The 19,041-nt window shown below is 45.8% G+C and overlaps 1 pseudogene; it reads left to right on the top strand.

Annotated features, from left to right (window-relative positions):
* Positions 1–7,573: 7,573 nt before the first annotated feature.
* On the top strand, positions 7,574–16,703 carry LOC144821816 (enhancer of filamentation 1-like; annotated as a pseudogene).
* Positions 16,704–19,041: the final 2,338 nt, after the last annotated feature.

The following is a 19,041-nucleotide window of genomic DNA, read 5'->3' as shown; positions in this document are numbered from 1 at the left end:
ACCTTGCATCAGCTACAGCAGACGGTAGAACAGTAGAACTTTGCGCTGAGAGTCATACCAATGGCCCAACCATTTTCCTGCTCCATCTCCCAGGCCATGGCAGGTCTCCAAGAAAACACCACCACACAAGACTGTCAGCTGAGGTTAGGCAGGACATGCAGATTTGGATGGCATTCCTGCAGGACTTCAATGGCAGGGTAGTGTGACCCGGTCCACCCACTACTTCTGCAGAGTTAGGTTTATGGATTGACGCTGCGGGTAGTGTGGAATTTGGTGCCATACTCGGTAATGAGTGGGTGGTTCAACATTGGCCAGCCTGGTGGGTGGAGAATGGTGTGACAGCCAACATTGATTTCTTGGAACTATTTCCCATCTGGATTGCATTAACAGTTTGGCCTGAACGTTTGCGTAATCAATCAGTGGTGTTCTGGTCGGAAAACATGACTGTAGTAGAATGCTTCAACCAACAGGCAGCACGGTGTAAAATGATTCTCCACCTGTTGAAAGAGATAGTGATGTTTTGTATGAAATTGAGCATGCAGTTTAAAGCTAAACATGTGCTGGGGGTCTTGAATTATGCTGCTGATGCACTCTCTTGCTTCAAGATGCAGGTTTTCAGGGGCCACCTACCCTTTGCAGAAGCAGCTCCAACATCCTTCCCAGAAGTACTTTGGCAGATTGGTGCCCCCAACTATCGAACCTCGTGGCAGCTAGCCTTGCTCCCAGGACCAGGAAAGCTTATGAAGTGGCATTTTGGGCATATTGTGCATTCTTGGGGAAGGATTGGGCAGAAAAGTGGCATGACACAGGGGCACTCCTGCTTTACTTAGGTTCAGGTTATTATAGCTCCTTCAATTTTCAACACACAAGAAACTGCAGCTGTTATGCACCAGTAAGTATCCATTTTACAGAGCATTTTTGGATGGGTACAAATGTTCACAGGAAGGGGTACGGTAGTAACGGACCCGTGATGTAAGCAATTAAATAATTCAGCAAAACTTGAGCGTCATACTAAAAGGATTTTCTAAAGTTTCAGAATCACCTGCTTTAAACATCTTCAGTTTATTATAATCCACCGGACATACCTCACTCCCTGGAAGATGAACAAATGCTATCTGGTAGCGAATTCATCATGCACCTAGTGGAACACGGGAGATGCTGGGTTCTATAATGCTATGACATAGCCTGATAATAGTGGGCATTACACGAACACAGATATGTAACTGGCAGGTTCATTCGATGTTACCGGAGGTATCCTTACTGGACCTTTTCTTCCATACTACGAACAAGAAGACCAGTGGTAGATTTATAGACTTGGTACTTTCATTGAAGTACACAAGAGACCGGATACACAAAATTGAAGTCTGAACTGCCATCAGGCAATGTAAGAGAGTAATATGGGGCGGCGTCTCTGTTTGAGCGGAGGAGCATCGCCCCACGAAGAAAAGCCCTGGACCAGAGCTGAAAAAGAAGATGGTAAAATAGTTTATTTATTACCGTTTTATTTTTCAGAAACCCACCCATCCCGAACTGACTGACAGGGCAGGGCTATTGTTGCTGGGATGTATGACGTTACAACGGGAACTTTTACATCGCATACCATTACAACGTGAATTTTACAACGCAGGATCATTTACAACGACTACCTTTACAACGCATGTCATTACATAGCAGATGCTATTACAACGCATGCAATTACAACGTAAGTAAAGGTAAGTATATCATTTTTAAATATATAATAAGTAATAATAATTTAATTTCTTTATTTAATTTTATTAATTTAAGTAATTTTTTTAAAGTTATTTTTTTTAATTAACCCTTAAAATACCCCGTACCCCAAAACCCAAACCTAGCCCTGAACCCTTAAAATACCCCTGTACCCCAAAACCCAACCCTAGCCCTGAAACCTAAAAATACCCCTGTACCCCAAAACCCAAACCTAGCCCTGAAACCTAAAAATACCCCTGTACCCCAAAACCCAAACCTAGCCCTGAAACCTAAAAATACCCCTGTACCCCAAAACCCAAACCTAGCCCTGAAACCTAAAAATACCCCTGTACCCCAAAACCCATACCTAGCCCTGAAACCTAAAAATACCCCTGTACCCCAAAACCCATACCTAGCCCTGAAACCTAAAAATACCCCTGTACCCCAAAACCCAAACCTAGCCCTGAAACCTAAAAATACCCCTGTACCCCAAAACCCAAACCTAGCCCTGAAACCTAAAAATACCCCTGTACCCCAAAACCCAAACCTAGCCCTGAAACCTAAAAATACCCCTGTACCCCAAAACCCAAACCTAGCCCTGAAACCTAAAAATACCCCTGTACCCCAAAACCCAAACCTAGCCCTGAAACCTAAAAATACCCCTGTACCCCAAAACCCAAACCTAGCCCTGAAACCTAAAAATACCCCTGTACCCCAAAACCCATACCTAGCCCTGAAACCTAAAAATACCCCTGTACCCCAAAACCCATACCTAGCCCTGAAACCTAAAAATACCCCTGTATCCCAAAACCCAAACCTAGCCCTGAACCCTTAAAATACCCCTATACCCCTAAACCCAAATTAAATAAATGATTAAAAAAAGATAAACTTACCTATACTTACGTTGTAATGGCATGCGTTGTAATAGCATCTGCTATGTAATGCCATGCGTTGTAAAGGCAGTCGTTGTAAAAGATCCTGCGTTGTAATAGTAGCGTTGTAAAAGTAGTCCGTTGTAAAAGTTGCGTTGTAACTGTTGTTTCCCTTGTTGCTGTGTTGAGTGGCAGGAGAAGGGAGTTGTGTGCTTTAAAGTGCGCAAGTCTGTTTGGCTGGCTGTCTTACAACGGCCAGCCAGACGGGCACATTTTAAACTTCTCTAACCCAGCTGTTAACCCAGCTGTCTTAGGCAGCTGGGTTAGAGAAAGTTCAGGCTCCACTGCTCTTAGGAGCGCTGAGGGAGGAGCTCCATCCAATCCTGCAGCTGCTCTCATGCTGGTGAGAGCAGCGCCAGGATTGGTTAGGGGAGTTTGCTGCTGGGTCCCGCATTTGAGCCAGCCAGAAGACCTAAGGAGGACGTTGTATCGGGAAGAAGGTATATTGTTGTCTTCCGCCACATACCCTCCAAACATGGTAGCCGCCACTGTAATAACTCTCAGCATTATCACAATGCATGTAATCTGCTATTAATGTAAGAAAGAAACCCCCTTGCTAGAGCTTCGCTACTGCTCATCAAGCGTTGCTCTTGTTAGATATTATACCAGAATTGAAGTCTGGTATGCCTTTATCTGCAGGTGGTCTGTATATTGTACCCCAAGCAAAGAATGCATCATACTGCTGTTCGCTTGTACTGGTGCAACAGAACAAAGCAATATGCATTTTGTAAATGCATGGATTACAAGGAATCTGTACATAGTTCTAAAAATGTAATATGCATTTTTTATTCCAAGCATCTAAACTTGAGTTGTTTGTTTTTGGATTGTTAGACTACATCTGATAAACACTTAGCACTGCCCAGTCACTCCATCACTCTACATGGACCTTTTCTGATTAGGATACATTTTCTGAAGCTCCTGATAATGTCGAGTAACTGGTAAAATGATATAGGTAGTTTACATGACTGCAGCCCTGTCTGAATGCTCTCTCACCATTCGTTAGGTGTGAACAATTTAATTTGTTGTGACTGAAAACACTCTCATCATTGAAGGCATTTCAGTGATGAGATAGCATGAACAAATCTGGAGGGCATGGGCATACCTGGACAGCATGGGCACACCTAGAGAGCAGGGACACTCCTGTCTTTGGGAGGGGCCAGGTATGGAGAGGGCAGCTAGTCCACCATGATGAGCTTCAAAGGGGGACAACCAATGAATGGGAAGTAACACAGGGGAGCCTCTAGGTAGGAGTTGGCACCCCAACAAGTGCACATTGATCAGGGTCATGCCCAGGCAAGCCAGGCACAGTGACTGGTGCGCGTTGGTATTGGCCAGACACTCTAGCTCTGAAACACAAAGTATTGCAAATTTTGCACCTCCCTGGAAATCAGGCATAGTGACCGCTGCGCGACGATACAGGTCACACCAGTCCGGTCACATGCACAGGCACAGGTTCAGCAGAGCCACATGAGGTAGAATGATGCATGCTACAGGCACAACCCCACCTCTGAAGGTCGCATCCTGTGAATTAGACACCGCACGCAACGAGCATGCAGTTGGTATAACGCATGAGATGGTGTGCCATGATTGATGAAACTGGCCACACAGGATCTGCAACAAGGGATTCTGCTCACCACCAACAAGATGCGTATGAATGCCAGGGTACCTGTGGTACAGCAACCATATGCCTTAGATGTGGGCAAGATTGTTGGGGCTTTACACTAGACAATCAAGTCTCCAAGCAAAAGTCTTAGTTCCATGCTAACACCACACTACCCATTGGGATTCAGTAGCCGATGTAGGCACTTGAGAGGGCACCACTCACCAGATGTCACAGGTAAATGGTGTAGGTCCTTCGCAGGAGATATTTGATATCCTTGACATCTCCGGGAGAACAGGAGACACACCAATGGGACCTTGAGGAGCACATTCATGGCGCCACAGTTCAGCTGATCTTCAGCCCAGGCCAGCCACTATTTAGAAAGGGCAAACAGTCCCCTTCAATGGCAGTAATCCTCCATGTGCACAACAGAGTCCATTTGCAATGTGCAACACACAGTCCGGGTTCACCGGCCCTGCAACCATTTACTGAAGGATGGCACCCGTAGTTATACTGTTGGTGTCTTTGAAGTTAGTGGTGGGGTAAGGGGTTTCTATTTGAACCACAGATGTCTCCCCTAAATTGTTGGCCTGTCTGACATGGGGCCTTGGAAAGTAGGTCTTAATATTTAGTAGGCCCATGATCTGGCCCCTAGAGGCCAAGTGTCAAAACCTCTCCCTCCAACCTATCCCATACGGCCTTCAAATGGCATTACTGTTGTATGCCCATGGTTTATGGACATTGCTAGGGAATGCAGAGATGTGCTCCCGTAACCCCTAGTGTCCGCCGGAGCCAGGCACCATGCCACATAAGACTCTTAAAGCATAGAAATGTCCATATTCCATAAGTGCCATTTCTCAGCGTTATACCAAAACTACCTTGACCATGGAAAGGTTTAAGCATGGCAAAACCATCAATGGGAAACATCATGAGGGTGCTCCAATGCAATCCACTATTGCAGCCCGACGTAATGTCAACCACTTCCCCGTGTTAACCTATGGGAAGAGCAAACCTTATAGGTAGTGAAAACACACAGAGGTATTTCTAACTACCTGGGCGCACATTCTCTAGTGAATACCCAAACCTGCAATGGCAGGTTGGGCATATAGTCCCCAGCACCAGGGGTGAAAGTGACCCCACACAAGTCTGCACCAGCAGGCTGGACACAGGTTTGACTAATAAGGATGTCAGTGAGAAATGCCCACTTCTAAACGTGGTATTTCTAAAATAGTAATGTGAAATCCAACTCCAACAGCAAGTAGGATTTATCACTACTATTCTAAATATATCAAACATGGCAACGCCACTTCTTTCGTATCAGGAATTACCACTTAAATGTATATAGGCGCATTCCCAATGCTAGCCTATGAGATGAGTAGGCCTCACAACAATAACAAAACAAAATAGGCTGTTTGCCACTACCGGGACATGTAAAACATAAAGGTACATGTCCTGCCTTTTACTTACACAGAACCCTGCCCCTAGGGATACCTAGGGTCTAGCTTAGGGGTGACCTATGTGTAATAAAAGGGTATTTTAAGTCTTTGTAGGTCATTTGACATGCCAAGTCAAGGTGCCAGTAAACTGTGCACACAGGCCCTGCAGTGGCAGGCCTGAGTCAGTTTGAAAGGCTACTTCTGTGGGTGGCACAAGCAGGGCATTACACCCTCTAGTGGCCTTTACAGGCCCTGGGTATATGGTATACCACTTTACAAGGGTCTTACAAGTAAATCAAATATGCCAAACTGGTGTAAACCATACCATGTTTGAGGGGAGAACACATCCACTTTAGCACTAGTAAGCAGTCGCAAAGTTCCCAGAATCCTAAGGTCAACAAAAAGAGGGTCAGAAAAAAGGACCTGGTCCAACAGTTACCATATGTAAATTGTGGGGGTTTCCTTTCTGACACCTTTTTGATCCTGAGAAGCAAATTTCAAGGATGCCTGCTACTCGGCAAAATGAATCCAGCAGAGCATTCACATAAAGAGCATCTGAAGACCAGCTGGTGAGGCGAAAGCACTATTATACCTTAACATCATATTTCTAACAATGACAAACCGACATTTAGCTACTATTACTACTGCCACTGATTGACAGATTTGCTAGTTTACCTGGATACAGATTAATTTGGGATATGTGTAGCAATACCCATGTTTGATGCAATACCCATGTTTGATGCAAACAGTAAAACTTCGATAGGGAAACATGGTTTTCAATAGTCTCTCTCACAGCTCAAAAATCTTAACATGTAAATAAAACCTAAGCTACAAGACATTGTGAAAGTCATTCTGGAACCATTAATCCTTCCATTCACACAGAGTCCATATTGTTAAAAGAATTACCTCCCAGCATCAACTATATATTTGAAATGTTACTCTTGCTTGTCCCCAGGCATTCACTACACCTTATGGACATGAAGATGTCCAACCCTGGCTGGAATTGGTGAGGTGTTCTGCAGACACCAAGTCAAACAGTCTCTACTTGCCACACATTGAACCCTACAGCAATCATACTACAAGCATTCCAACTGTCTTCAACAGACCGAGATGCACATCTTTGGGTTTTCTGAGAACTGAGGGCAATATATCCTCATACTAAAGTGGAAGCTTTAGACGTGACAAACCGGCCTATCCAAACGAAACCGGAAGACCTGAAGTTGAAAGCAACATTAAGGCCTTCATTTACAAAAGGCATGTGCTGCCGGAGCATCTCTTTTTAGGTCTCGCCTAGCGATGCAGCGCGAAAGCGCTGTCGCTAGCGAGATCTGTTGTTACTGACTTGCTTTGGAAGGGAGACAGGACATGTGCACGCGCGGGACGGACTGCAATTGTGAAGGCGCCCTTAAACAAGCTAGAGTTGACTTGCGATGTGCACATCCACTGTCCCCCTTCGGTCATCACAAGGCTGATGCAGTTTCACTTTCCTAATGTGCACGCGCGCTCAGCTCGGGATGTCCTCAAGCCCCAGTGAGCGACGCGCTTTTGCTTGTTTTATAAGGCCCTCTCGGCCTGAACCAGAGGTAATGAATCTAAACCTGCCCCTGCTCCTACTCTATTATCTCTCTTCCGATCTGCTCCTTCTGATACAATATGGAGAGGGTGTCGTAATGCACCCCTTCACACAGTGCCCCCCAAAGCCCAACCTCAGGGTTTTTCAGCAGCCCCTCCATTCTCACCTGGTTGCAGCGGCTCGGTCAGGGTCAGCACCAGCAGCAGCTGTCTGGCGGGGCCACCATTTATCCTCAGCGCATCCTTCCGCCACGCAGGAGTGGCTCCTCGAGTTGTTTGGTCATGATCATGAGCCATAAAACATGATTATAATGAAGAAAACTGGAATGCTCTGCCTAAAAAACATTATAGTGGTATGGAGAATCCAGACTCAAATGTACCGATTTTCAAAACTTACCTAATTGGTATTACACCGTACTTAGAAATCATGGGGCAAAATAGGTCTGAGCTGAGACCCTTTATATTGGAGATGCACAGATGCACAATGCAATATAGTTAACACCTTCTCTTGTCCTGCCCCACCTAGGAAAGTACACCACTTAGACAAATATATGGGGAACACTAAATGAAAGAAGTCACCATCAGCTACTCCTAGTCTACCCAGTACATGATGTAGAAAATATATGAGCCATGAATCCTTTCCAGAGAAGATGGTTGGCAACTGCCTTAGCAGAAGAGAAAGTGTGATGGACCAACCCAAACAGAATGGTTCCAAGAATGTTTTAGAATGGACTCCTTCAAGAACGTCAAGGGGGAAAGAAATATAAATATAAAATATATATACAAAATGGTAACACTACTACCCCCATCAAGATACTACAACCACAAAAGAAGTAGGTGGCATTTACCAACACGTAGAGCAAGGTCCCAAAGGTTGGGTGCAGGTGCTGCCTAGTGCAGGTCACTCTACATTTCTGACACCTGAGGACCATGAATACGTTGCTGCTCATATTAAACTCCTACTACTGGACCTGAATCCCCACACCCCAACCTTCCCCCCCTACACTTACCACACACCTTGATACTCCGGGGCAAAGGGCTCAAAGGAAAAACCTTGCTCAACTCCTCAATTAGCAGCTTCACCACTATATCATGATATGCCTCTTATTGGAAGACTTACTACCAATGGATTAGAACACATAGTTTCAAGTATGACAACAGGGAGCTTATGAACTAACTCAACCCATAATGTGAGCATAAAAGGAGCATATAGGGACACAACCAAATAAATGACTATGGAAATTAATACCACTATTACATACCTGTCTTTCCCCACTTTTCCTTTCCCATCGGTATTGCATTTGTATACACAGTGCGCCATTGCTTTTACTATGAATATTGGCTGATTGTGTTTCAAATAATAAAAAAATGGATCAAACATTTCACCAAAAAAGTGCACTTGGACAGAAGGACCAACTTGTGAAGACTTTAGTTCTTCAAATTTAGAATTTTTCTTCAGCAAGCAGTTCGACCTACTCTCTAAATAAAGAGAAAATGTTTATTGTCAAGAAAGCACAAGCCTATTTCAGACAATTTGGTAACACTCTCTGGATCTTTGGGTGGGACTTGGCCTTAAACTTGCTAGCCATATACACACACGTTTTAAGTAGAAAAATGCTATCAAGTTAAATGTCATAGTAAGATAAGATATTATCTTTATATAATATTCTTAGGGTCCTTGCTCTAGTTATTCTACCACTTTATGCTGGACGTCTTCACCCATAGGCTCACAAATATTGCCTCTGACATAGGCCCTCATTTAGAGTTTTATGCAGTGCAGTGAGAATTTTGCCATAAATTGGAAGTCCTCATGGCCCACTAAACTAGCGGTACGTCCTGGTTATTTAGAATTGGGAGAACTGCAAAGCCTTTAACAGTGGAACCTCAACCAGCTCCATCATCACAAACCTTTCATCTGATGATCTGACTGCAATAGGGATGGCTGTACACAGTGCCATCACTTCACCCTACTTAGGATTGTGTGACCATCGCTGTTTTTCTTTCCTTGGTCTGAGATATTAGGCACTGCAGAACTGGGCTAGCCAAACAAAGAATGGTGCACACAAGCAGGAAGAAATGGTGCTACATGTCAGGGTTATTACTATTTTGTTTTTCATAAATAATCTCCCTCTTTTGCAATGTGTTTGTAAAACAAACACAATAAATGCTGTATGGCAGCCGCGGCTCATGCAGGTCATTGCGGTGGGGTGGTGGCACCGTGTGGGGGGGAATTTCGACAGATGACCACACAGAAAAATCGAATAAATAAGTAATTTTCCCTCGTCATCATCTGTAGAAATCCCTTAGACCCCCCCCCGTCCCCGCACCACCACCCCACTGCTCTTATCTGCATGGGTCGCGGCTGCTGAATGGACAGCAGATAATACGGTTGCCCCCTTGGCATTCTTGTAAGACTATAGTGCATGCACAGCACTGATGCCTGTACTTAAGACTCAGCGCATCCTCTCAGGCAGGTGAGGATTTCTAATTATAGTGAGCAGACGACAATTAGAGGGATGGAGACAAGGCCTCTGCTGACCTACCAGGCCTGGTGAGCTACATGCCATAATATAAATAAGGTGTTCAGTACAATTCAAGGAAACCTATTCATTAAAATTAAGCCCCAGTTTCTCAGAAATGTAATCGAGATGAAAATGTAATTGGAGAAAATGCGAAATAAGTTTCCAGTCTTATTATGTTTTTTTTGGCTAAACCAGCGAAAGTTGATATTCCCAGATATCAATCAGTCCGAGTGGCAAGGGCAGTATGCTCATTATTACCATTATAAGTAGGCTTTGGTGAAATTGTAATAATCTGAGTCCTTTTGGTAATTCTGTGTCTCTCTTTTGCCTCAAAACTACAGAAAATCATGTGTTAGATCTGGGTGTCTCTAGTTGGCACAGGTAGGTACTTGTGTCCAATAGGGACCCTCGCCTGTAGTCAGGATAAGGGGATTACACTCCTAAAATAACCCCTGCTCACCGTCTTGGTAGCTTGGCACGAGCAGACAGGTTTATCTCAGAGGCGTTTTGTTAAGCATTTGTGACCACATACAGTAACCCAGTGACAACACTACAAATGGACTCCACACACGTTTAATATAAAAAATAAGTATACTTTATATAGAGTTACTACAAAACCATAAACAACAAAAATACACAATACTGTTGCTTTAAGATGGTAGATTAAGCTTAGTTCAGGTCAGTTCTTAGATGCAACACTTTGCGTCAATGTACTTTAGGTTGCGTTGTGTTTCCACAACAAGCAATGCCGCAGCGAGAAAAATGAAGCAAAGTTCAGGTGCAAAGAAATAAAGACGTGAAGATCTTCCAAGTGCGGCACGCTTCTCCGGGATGCAAGAAGTTCTCGGTTCAATGCGTGGACTGCACCCTGGCGATGCGATGGCAGCAGCTCGAGCGGCGACACTCTTCTCCCATGATGCGTGAAGCTTCCGCACGATGCGACAACTACAGCGGCGTGATCTACGATGCGACGGCAGCAGCTCCGACGGCGGCACGCTTCTCGCGGATGCGAGGTGCTCTTCTTAGATGCAGTGCAGTGTGACAGTTCCAGCTGCGACACCCTCCTTCGGAGTTTCGACAGCAGGCACAGCGACGGCGACACGCTCCAACCTCGTTGCGAGATTCTTCTCCTGATGCGGTGCAGTGCGACAGCTACAGCGGCGACACCCTCCTTCAGAGTTGCGACGGCAGCAGCAGTGACGGTGACATGCTTCCTCTTCGTTGCAGCACGCTTCTCTCCGATGCAGTGAAGTGCGACAGTTCCAGCAGTGACACCCTCCTTCGGAGTTGCGACAGACGACACAGCGACGGCGACACGCTTCTTCTCGTTGAGTCGCGCTTCCAGCTACTTGCAACACGCAGTTCCTCAGAAGGCCCAAAACAGCAGCAGGCACTTCCACAAGAACTCTGGGGAGCTGTGGGTTGAGCTCTGTTGTCCCTGAGACTTCAGGAGGAGGCAAGCTCTTTTCCAAGCCCTTGGAGATCCTTCACAAGTTGAAAGCAAAGTACACAAAGGTCCTTTCTCCTTCCTTTGGCAGGAAGGCAACCACTGCAGGCCAATCCGCCAAGCAGCACTTCATCTTGGGAATAGTCTCTCCTCAGTTTCGACAGGTTCCTCTCCTCAGTAAAGGTTTCTTCTTGTAGTCCAAAAGTGATCTAATTTCTTGGGATCAGGGTCCCAATATTTATACCCCAAAATCCTTTTTCCTCTGAGGGGAGAGGGGCCTGTGCCCAGTCCAAACCATTTCTGAAGCACTCTTTTTACCAGACTTCTCCTTTCCTTTCACAGTGCAGGGCAGGCACATCAGATGCCCCAGAGGAGTTGGAGCCAGCATTGTGGAAGGCAAGTACAGTCCTGGAGCACTTTGTTTACAGGACTCCTTCTCTTCTTTCAGTGTGCAGGCAGAGACATCAGCCGCTCCCCAGGAGCTGGAGCCAGCATTGTGAAAGGCAGGAGCAGCCCTATTCAAGGTTCAGGTGCAACTCCTTCCTCCCATCGTAATCTAGATGCAGATCTCTCTATTCACCACTGGGTGATTCAGCCTGTCTCTTGGAATCCCCCAGCCCTGTCACTCACAAAACCAGACAAAGGAATACACAATCTAGCAGAGGCGGGTGTGAATGGTTAGACAAGCAAATACCTACTTTCTAAAAGTAGTATTTGCAAACAAAGAATGTTAAAACCAACTTCACTAAAAGATGTATTTTATCATTCTGAGTTCAGACATACTAAACTCGAATTTCTAGCATGTTCTCTGTGACAGTTAGGATTATAAACATGTAATAATCTAACAGCCCATTCTGGCCTATAGAGAACAGGTAGCCTTGCAATAGTAAAAAACAAAAATGGCTGTAATTCACTATTAGGACATGCCACACACATCAAGGCTTGTCCTACCTTATACTTAAAATGCACCCCACCCTTGGACCTACCATAGGGGTGACTGATATGAAAAAAGGGAAGGTTTAGGGACTGGCAAGTGGGTGCACTTGCCAAGTCAGTATGACAGTACCAGACTGCAAGCAGGCTCTGCAATGGCAGACCTTAGACACATTTTAAAAGGCTGTGAGGTACAATTTTTATTGATAGACCTGGGGGAACTCTGGGTGGTAGGAAATTCGTGGATCCACACAGATTCCAGAACTTTCCACCAAATGTGTGGCTAGGCACTTTGCAAAATAGTATCCATTTTCACTGTGAAAATGTGGTGTGTCCACATTGCGTTTTGGGCCGCTTCCTGTCGCGGGCACTAGGCCTACCCTCACAAGTGAGGAACCATTTTTCTCAAAAGACTTTGGGAAATGCGGGGTGGGTGGAATTTTGTGGATTCGCGCAGATCCCAGAACTTTCCATCACAGAAATGTGAGGAAAATCAGTTATTTTAACTAAGTTTGAGGTTTGCAAGGGATTCTGGAACAGAACCTGGTGAAAGGCAACCAAGTCACCCCATCCTGGATTCCTCTTGGTATCTAGTTTTTAAAAAATGTACAGGTTTGCAATGTTTCTCTATGTGCCGGCTGCGCTAGGGCCTAAATTCCACAGGTAGGCACATTGCTAAAAACAAGTCTGGGCCTAGAGGGCTTTCTGCTGCCCTGAGAAGGAATCGGGGGGTTGCCCCTATTTGCCCCCAAGGAGGGGCAGAAAGACTGTGGCTATATTTTTGGGGGATGGGGGCATTTGTATGCACATTCTGGGCAGCCCTCACGCATAAAAAAGCCAGCTAGCACCTACTGGGCTTTCTGCCCACCCTGGGGGCAGTTCAGGGGCTACTGCCCCTATCCCCCCCCCCAGGGATCAAAAAGACTGGGATTTTCAGGGGGAGGTGTGGGCATTATCATGCCCATTCTGGGCAGCCCCTACATAGTAAAAAAAATCCCTGGTGCCTAGTGGGCTTTATTCAGAGGAGAAAGACTATTGCATTTTTTGGGGGGGTGGGGCATTGGCCTGCCCATCTTGGGCAGCCCCCACCCCTACATCAATACAAAACAAACTGGATTCTAATGGTCTTTCTGCCCCCCAGGGGCAGATTTGGTGCTACTGCCCCTATCTGCCCCCGGGGGGCAGAAAGACTGGAATTTCACTAGGGTTAGGGGCATTTTCCTGCCCATTTTGGGCAGCCACAAATTTAACATCAATTTCAAAAAAATCCCTGGTTTCTAGTGGGCTTTCTGCCCCCCGGGAGGCAGGTTGGGGGCTACTGCCCCCATCTGCCACCTGGGAGGACAGAAATACCGGCAATTTTCTGGGGGTGCATTTCCATGCCTTTTTTGGGCAGCCACCGTCCAAACATCAATAAGAAAAATCCCTGTTTTTTAGTGGGCTTTCTGCCCTCAGGGGGTGGCAGAAGAATGTTATGCCCAAAAAAATATGGGTGTAGTAAAGGCCCTTGCCCAAGGGGCCGCTCCCCCCTCCCTGGTGCTAGTAAGTGGGTCCCTGCTTGGGGTGATCCCCAAGCAGGGATCTACTAGAGAAGGCTACAATTGGAAAGAGGAGATTCTCTCCTTTCCAACGATACCTCTCCCATCTGTTTTGGTGCTCGGGGGCTGAGACTGCCCCACAAGCACCGAAACTGAGAAACTGATACTAAGTTTCAGTTTCGTTTTCAATGCACTGATGATAGTGAGGATACGGTTCTGCCTGCACACATTGCTATGTTAGCATAAGTGAGTTAGTTGCTTAAACGCCATTTTTCTGCTTCAGCACACAACACTACATGTCTCAGTTTTTATAAAGACAAACTGCTTGCTTTCCTTCACATGAAAACGGTCTGTTTTTCACATCTCTGGACTCAAGTCTGCACAAAGTGTTCAAGGTTAAATAACAATGTATGCTGTTGATGCAGGGTGATCGGCCCACGCTCTAGACACAACATTCACAAAGCTGCTCATTTTCTCAAACTCAGATTCTTTTAATATTGCACCGCATGCATTAGAGGGCCCTCTACGATAATGTACCCGAAAGCGCAGAGGAGCTGGCCTTCCGGAAAGGAGACATTTTGACTGTGATTGAACAAAATACTGAAGGTTTGGAAGGATGGTGGCTCTGCTCCTTGCACGGTCGGCAGGGCATTGCTCCTGGCAACCGTCTGAAACTTCTGATTGGACCAGTGAATACATCGCCGACTCACGAGGTGTCCATTGCAAGTCCAACGCTTACCGCGTTTCAGCAGAAGCAGGTGTACCAAGTGCCAAGCTCCCTTCCTTCTTACCTTGATGGAGTTTACCAGGTTCCACTTGCCCAGCAGAACCATGGAATTTACCAGGTACCTAGAGGTCTGACTCCACAGGGACAAGATACACTGCAGGGGCCAAAGGTGATGCCAGCACGTGTTTTGGATGGCTCTCCCCTGAAAGGCAAGGTGGTGACTCCCATCCGGGTAGGCCAAGGTTATACCTATGACTTCCCGCCCAAGCACCAATCAGACACGTATGACATCCCTCCCATGCGCCCCCAGCAAGAGGTGTACGATATCCCACCAGTTCAGGGCTCCCGGTATTCAGGTCCACTTGATGAATCGAGAGCACAAGGCGTCTATTACATCCCTCCTTCTCAAAAAGAGTGTACGACATCCCTCCTTCTCAAGGCATATACGATATCCCTCCTTCTCAAGGCGTGTATGATATCCCTCCCTCTCAGGAGCTTTACGACTCCCTCCTTCACAAGGGATCTATGCGGCCCCACCACCTACATTCCGCGATAATGCAAGGATTAAAGGAGAGACCTATGACTTCCTGCCTTCAATGGCACAAAGGTTCGAAGAAGCTCACAACACTCTTCCTGCTTCCAATAAAGGATTTGGGACAGACAAAAACCAAAGAACGAACAGTGACCTTAGAGGAGCGGCTGACTGGGCCTCTCGAAAACAACTGTATGAGCAAGACTTGTCTCTCCAGAAGGATGTATATGATTTTCCTCGAGGGGCACCACTTCCTGGTCAGCAAAATGGTGCTAGTGGAAGATTGACACCAGATAGAGATGACGGGTGTATGATGTACCGCAGCAGATCTTGCAAGGCAAGGGAGTGCTCCAGGATGTAACCGATGGGATGAACCGATTGTCTTTCTCCAGTACAGGGAGCAGTCGCAGCAATATGTCCACTTCATCCACAACTTCAAAAGAGTCCTCTGTGTCTGCTTCACTCTCACTCGACAGAATGCTCTTGCTTGACCCCGACACAGCCTTAGTGAGACTGTATGGGCTCCAGCAGACAGTGGAGGCCTCCATTGCAAGGCTCATTGCCTTTGTCAACTCTGAATGGCGATCCTATGTGTACATGGAAAAGCATGTAAATGAGATCCACGTTGCAATGGACAAGGTGGAGCAATCCCTCACTGACTACATCCATTTTGTAAAAGCAGCAACAGTGAATGCCTGCAGCCTGTCCGATTCCAGCCTCCACAACAAAATGAGGCGGGAACTTCAGCGGCTGGAGGACTCGCACCAGATTTTGACTCAGACCAATCAGGAGCTGACCTCCCGCAACTGGTCCCTCAATGTGTTGGTCGCCACCAATAGGCACAAAAAAAGTGACAATTTGGATCGCTCTGTCATGGTGGCGAGGACTGTCCCAGATGATGCTAAGCAGCTAACCACCACAATCGCGGCAAATTCAGAACTGTTGTTCAAACGAACCCAAGAAAGCTCGGGGTTAAAGAGCACATTGGAAACCACCACAGGTTCAGTTGACTATACCAGCCCTCAAGCACCACTAAGAAATGCAGACTCATCTCAGAGCCATTTCAGGACATCAAATAAACATCAGCATCCCAATGGTAACAGTAGCGACCGCTCAAAGTCAAGCTGGATGGATGATTACGACTATGTCCATTTGCAGGGTAAAGAAGAATTCGAACGACAACAGAGAGAGCTCCTAGAAAAGGAAAATCTCATCAAGCAAAACAAGGTTCTCTTGGAGCAGCACCAGGTCCGCCAGATCCAGCAGTTGGAGAAGGAAATCATCACACCCGTTGAACATATCTCAAAATGGGAGTCTCCGGATAGCTTGCACCAAACGAACAGCAGTGCTTTAGCCTCCCAAGACAAGCAGCTGCTCTCCTTTTACTCGAACCATTGTGAAACTCACTTCATCTGCCTCCTGAATGCTATTGACGCTTTTTTCAACTGCGTCCGCGCGTCACAGCCTCCCAGGATCTTCGTCGCTCACAGCAAGTTTGTCATTTTAAGTGCCCACAAACTGGTGTTCATCGGGGACACGCTGTCGAGGCAGGTGGTCACACAAGACATTCGCAACCGAGTTATGAACTCGAGCAATCAACTCTGTGAACTGCTCAAGACTATTGTGGCTGCTACCAAAATGGCCGCCCTGCATTATCCCAGCACTGTGGCGTCGCAGGAAATGGTGGATCGAGTGACTGAACTGTCTAATCAAGCGCAGTTGTCAAACTCTCTCTGGCACAGATGGCATCTCTATGAAACACGCCTGAGCAATTGAAGTGGGCTAGGTTGAATGAAACATTGTAAAAACAAATACTGCCGATATTTTTATTGTGTGTAAATTGTATACTATATTTTTGTATATATGCTATATAGATTATATTTATTACATTTTTATCAATTACAAAATAATATAGACGCCCAAGAAATAAATAGGTTGGGGAAAATGTTACCTTAATATATATATGTATCTACAGCCTATGTAATACAGTAACAGTCCATAACGGCACCTCCCCTAATTGTATTGCTGATTGTTTTATATAATGTTTACTTGTTGATCTTCTTCTGGTATATTGTTGAACCACATTGTTGAACTTACTTTTGTCTCTCCCGTCGTCTCCTCCCGCATCCTCCCTCTATTTATGTCTCTCCTTCCCTCCTCTCTCAATGTATTGAGACTGAACTATTTTGTCTGATGCCCAATGGAGCTACTTGGTTTAGCTATAGGGGAGATGGGCCGTGGATTCCCTCCTTGGTCGTCACCTACCCAGTCGGCCTTTAGGCAGACTTCTTTTCGTCTCTCCTTATTGTCTCTTCCATAGCTCCTATCCTCTCTCCCCTGAATCTCTCCCCTTGCCTGCTAATCTGCCTACCCCCTGTCCTTTGTGCCCTTTGACTAAGCACTTCTTCTCCCCTTGTTAGGGAAAGATCCAATATTTATACTCTGGAGTCTCAGCGAACCCGCTGAGTGAGTCCACTGTGCCAAGAGAGCCACTCACACTTGAAGTATGGTATGGCACCCCTTGCCAAAGCACTCCCTCTCCCCTTTTTGGGGAAGGATCCAGTATGTAGGCCTTGGAGTCTCAGAGACCCCACTGAGAGAGTCCACTGCGTAAAGGGTGCCTCTCGCAATAGAGATAGGGAAGGGATACCACTTCCCCTGGGATCACAGCTTACTGGACTTTGGACGTTGCCTTGTCTCGTCTACCGGTTTGTGTCCCTGTCACCCTTCCCCTCCTATCCCTATGCTGTGTCTCTCACCCTCCCCTCCTCTTTCCCGCCTTAATTATCTGTCTACTTCCCCTACTCCAAACCCCCTCCCCTCAATCTCTCACCTTGCCTTCTTTTCCCCTTACGTATTCGTGCTTATTGTTTATCGCGACCTTACAAGTAACTATGTTGCCATGCTCTAAGAACTGTGTAACCTTTGTAACGATGTAACCTGTAACTATGATCCGATGCTCATGTAAATCGCTCTGATACCTCTGGGTCTAGCCAGCGCTATATAAAACTTTTAAAATAAAATAAATAAAATAAAGAGAGGCATCTTTTGGAGAACATTTTCCCATCGATGAAGATCTGTGCTGATCTGGGATGTGATTCACTTCACCTGATCTTGGAGGTATGGGGTTCCCCGTTTTAGCCTAGAGATCTTCTATTACTATAATACATAGCTCCTAGCAAGCGAGGGTGGTACACAAGGCACTATAGACCTGGTTCCACTATAATTATAACATGATTTCTCCTTTTGTATTTTATGGAATTGATAACAATGCTGATTGTATTGATTTTATGCATCTTTTTACTTATGTTAGCAAAGATACTGCATCTTAGAGCACATAGTTGAAATAAACATTTTAAACTATACCGTGTCTCTGACTAGTCACATTGTGTACATTTGTGAGAATAAAAACGAAAGAGTGTTCTTGATTCTCACTATTCCTGAGAGGTTCCTAAGTCGCTTGTTCTGGGTTGTCTAACCATTTGTAGCTTCGCTGTAGTACGGAGAACGAATGAGACGCTGATGCTAGTCGGATTGGGGTTCTGAGCACTGAGGTGGGTTTTTGGTGCACCACATTATACCAAGGTCCTGGTTTCCGGTGCACAGTTCTGTGTATGAGCAGAATCCCCACAACATGGCGCACCTAAAGTTTGGTCTTATATTCCAGACACTCGATTAGTGCTTATATCAGTCCACAATACCCTCACTACTGTTTCCGGATAACAGGCGTGAAGGAATAACCTACCTATATGAAAGTGTTATAGGTTCATTTAAGCTTGAGATTTATAAAAAGGTCCACCTTTTGAATTGCTACCCTTTTTATGCTACAACTTATATGAATTGTGTTTCTACTCTGTATCCTTATTGGTGATATTGATATAGCCCAGCATAGTCGTGTAGCGCTCTGCCGTCATCTGACGCAATTTGGCGGGCCTGGCGATGGTATGTCAGTAATCTTTGTGGTGAGTGCCATTGCAGCGTTTCCCTTTGGGCTTTTCTACTCTTGGGTTACGCTTCCTGCAGTTAATGCGAATGAGGATTAATTCCATAAATATACTGCCACTGCGATACCTGCGAACTATACTCCATAAAGGA

Source organism: Lissotriton helveticus, chromosome 2_2 (genome assembly GCF_964261635.1).
Source record: "Lissotriton helveticus chromosome 2_2, aLisHel1.1, whole genome shotgun sequence".
Lineage (NCBI taxonomy): Eukaryota > Metazoa > Chordata > Amphibia > Caudata > Salamandridae > Lissotriton > Lissotriton helveticus.
Note: the sequence above shows the minus strand (reverse complement) of the source record. Positions and strands in the feature narration are given on the sequence as shown.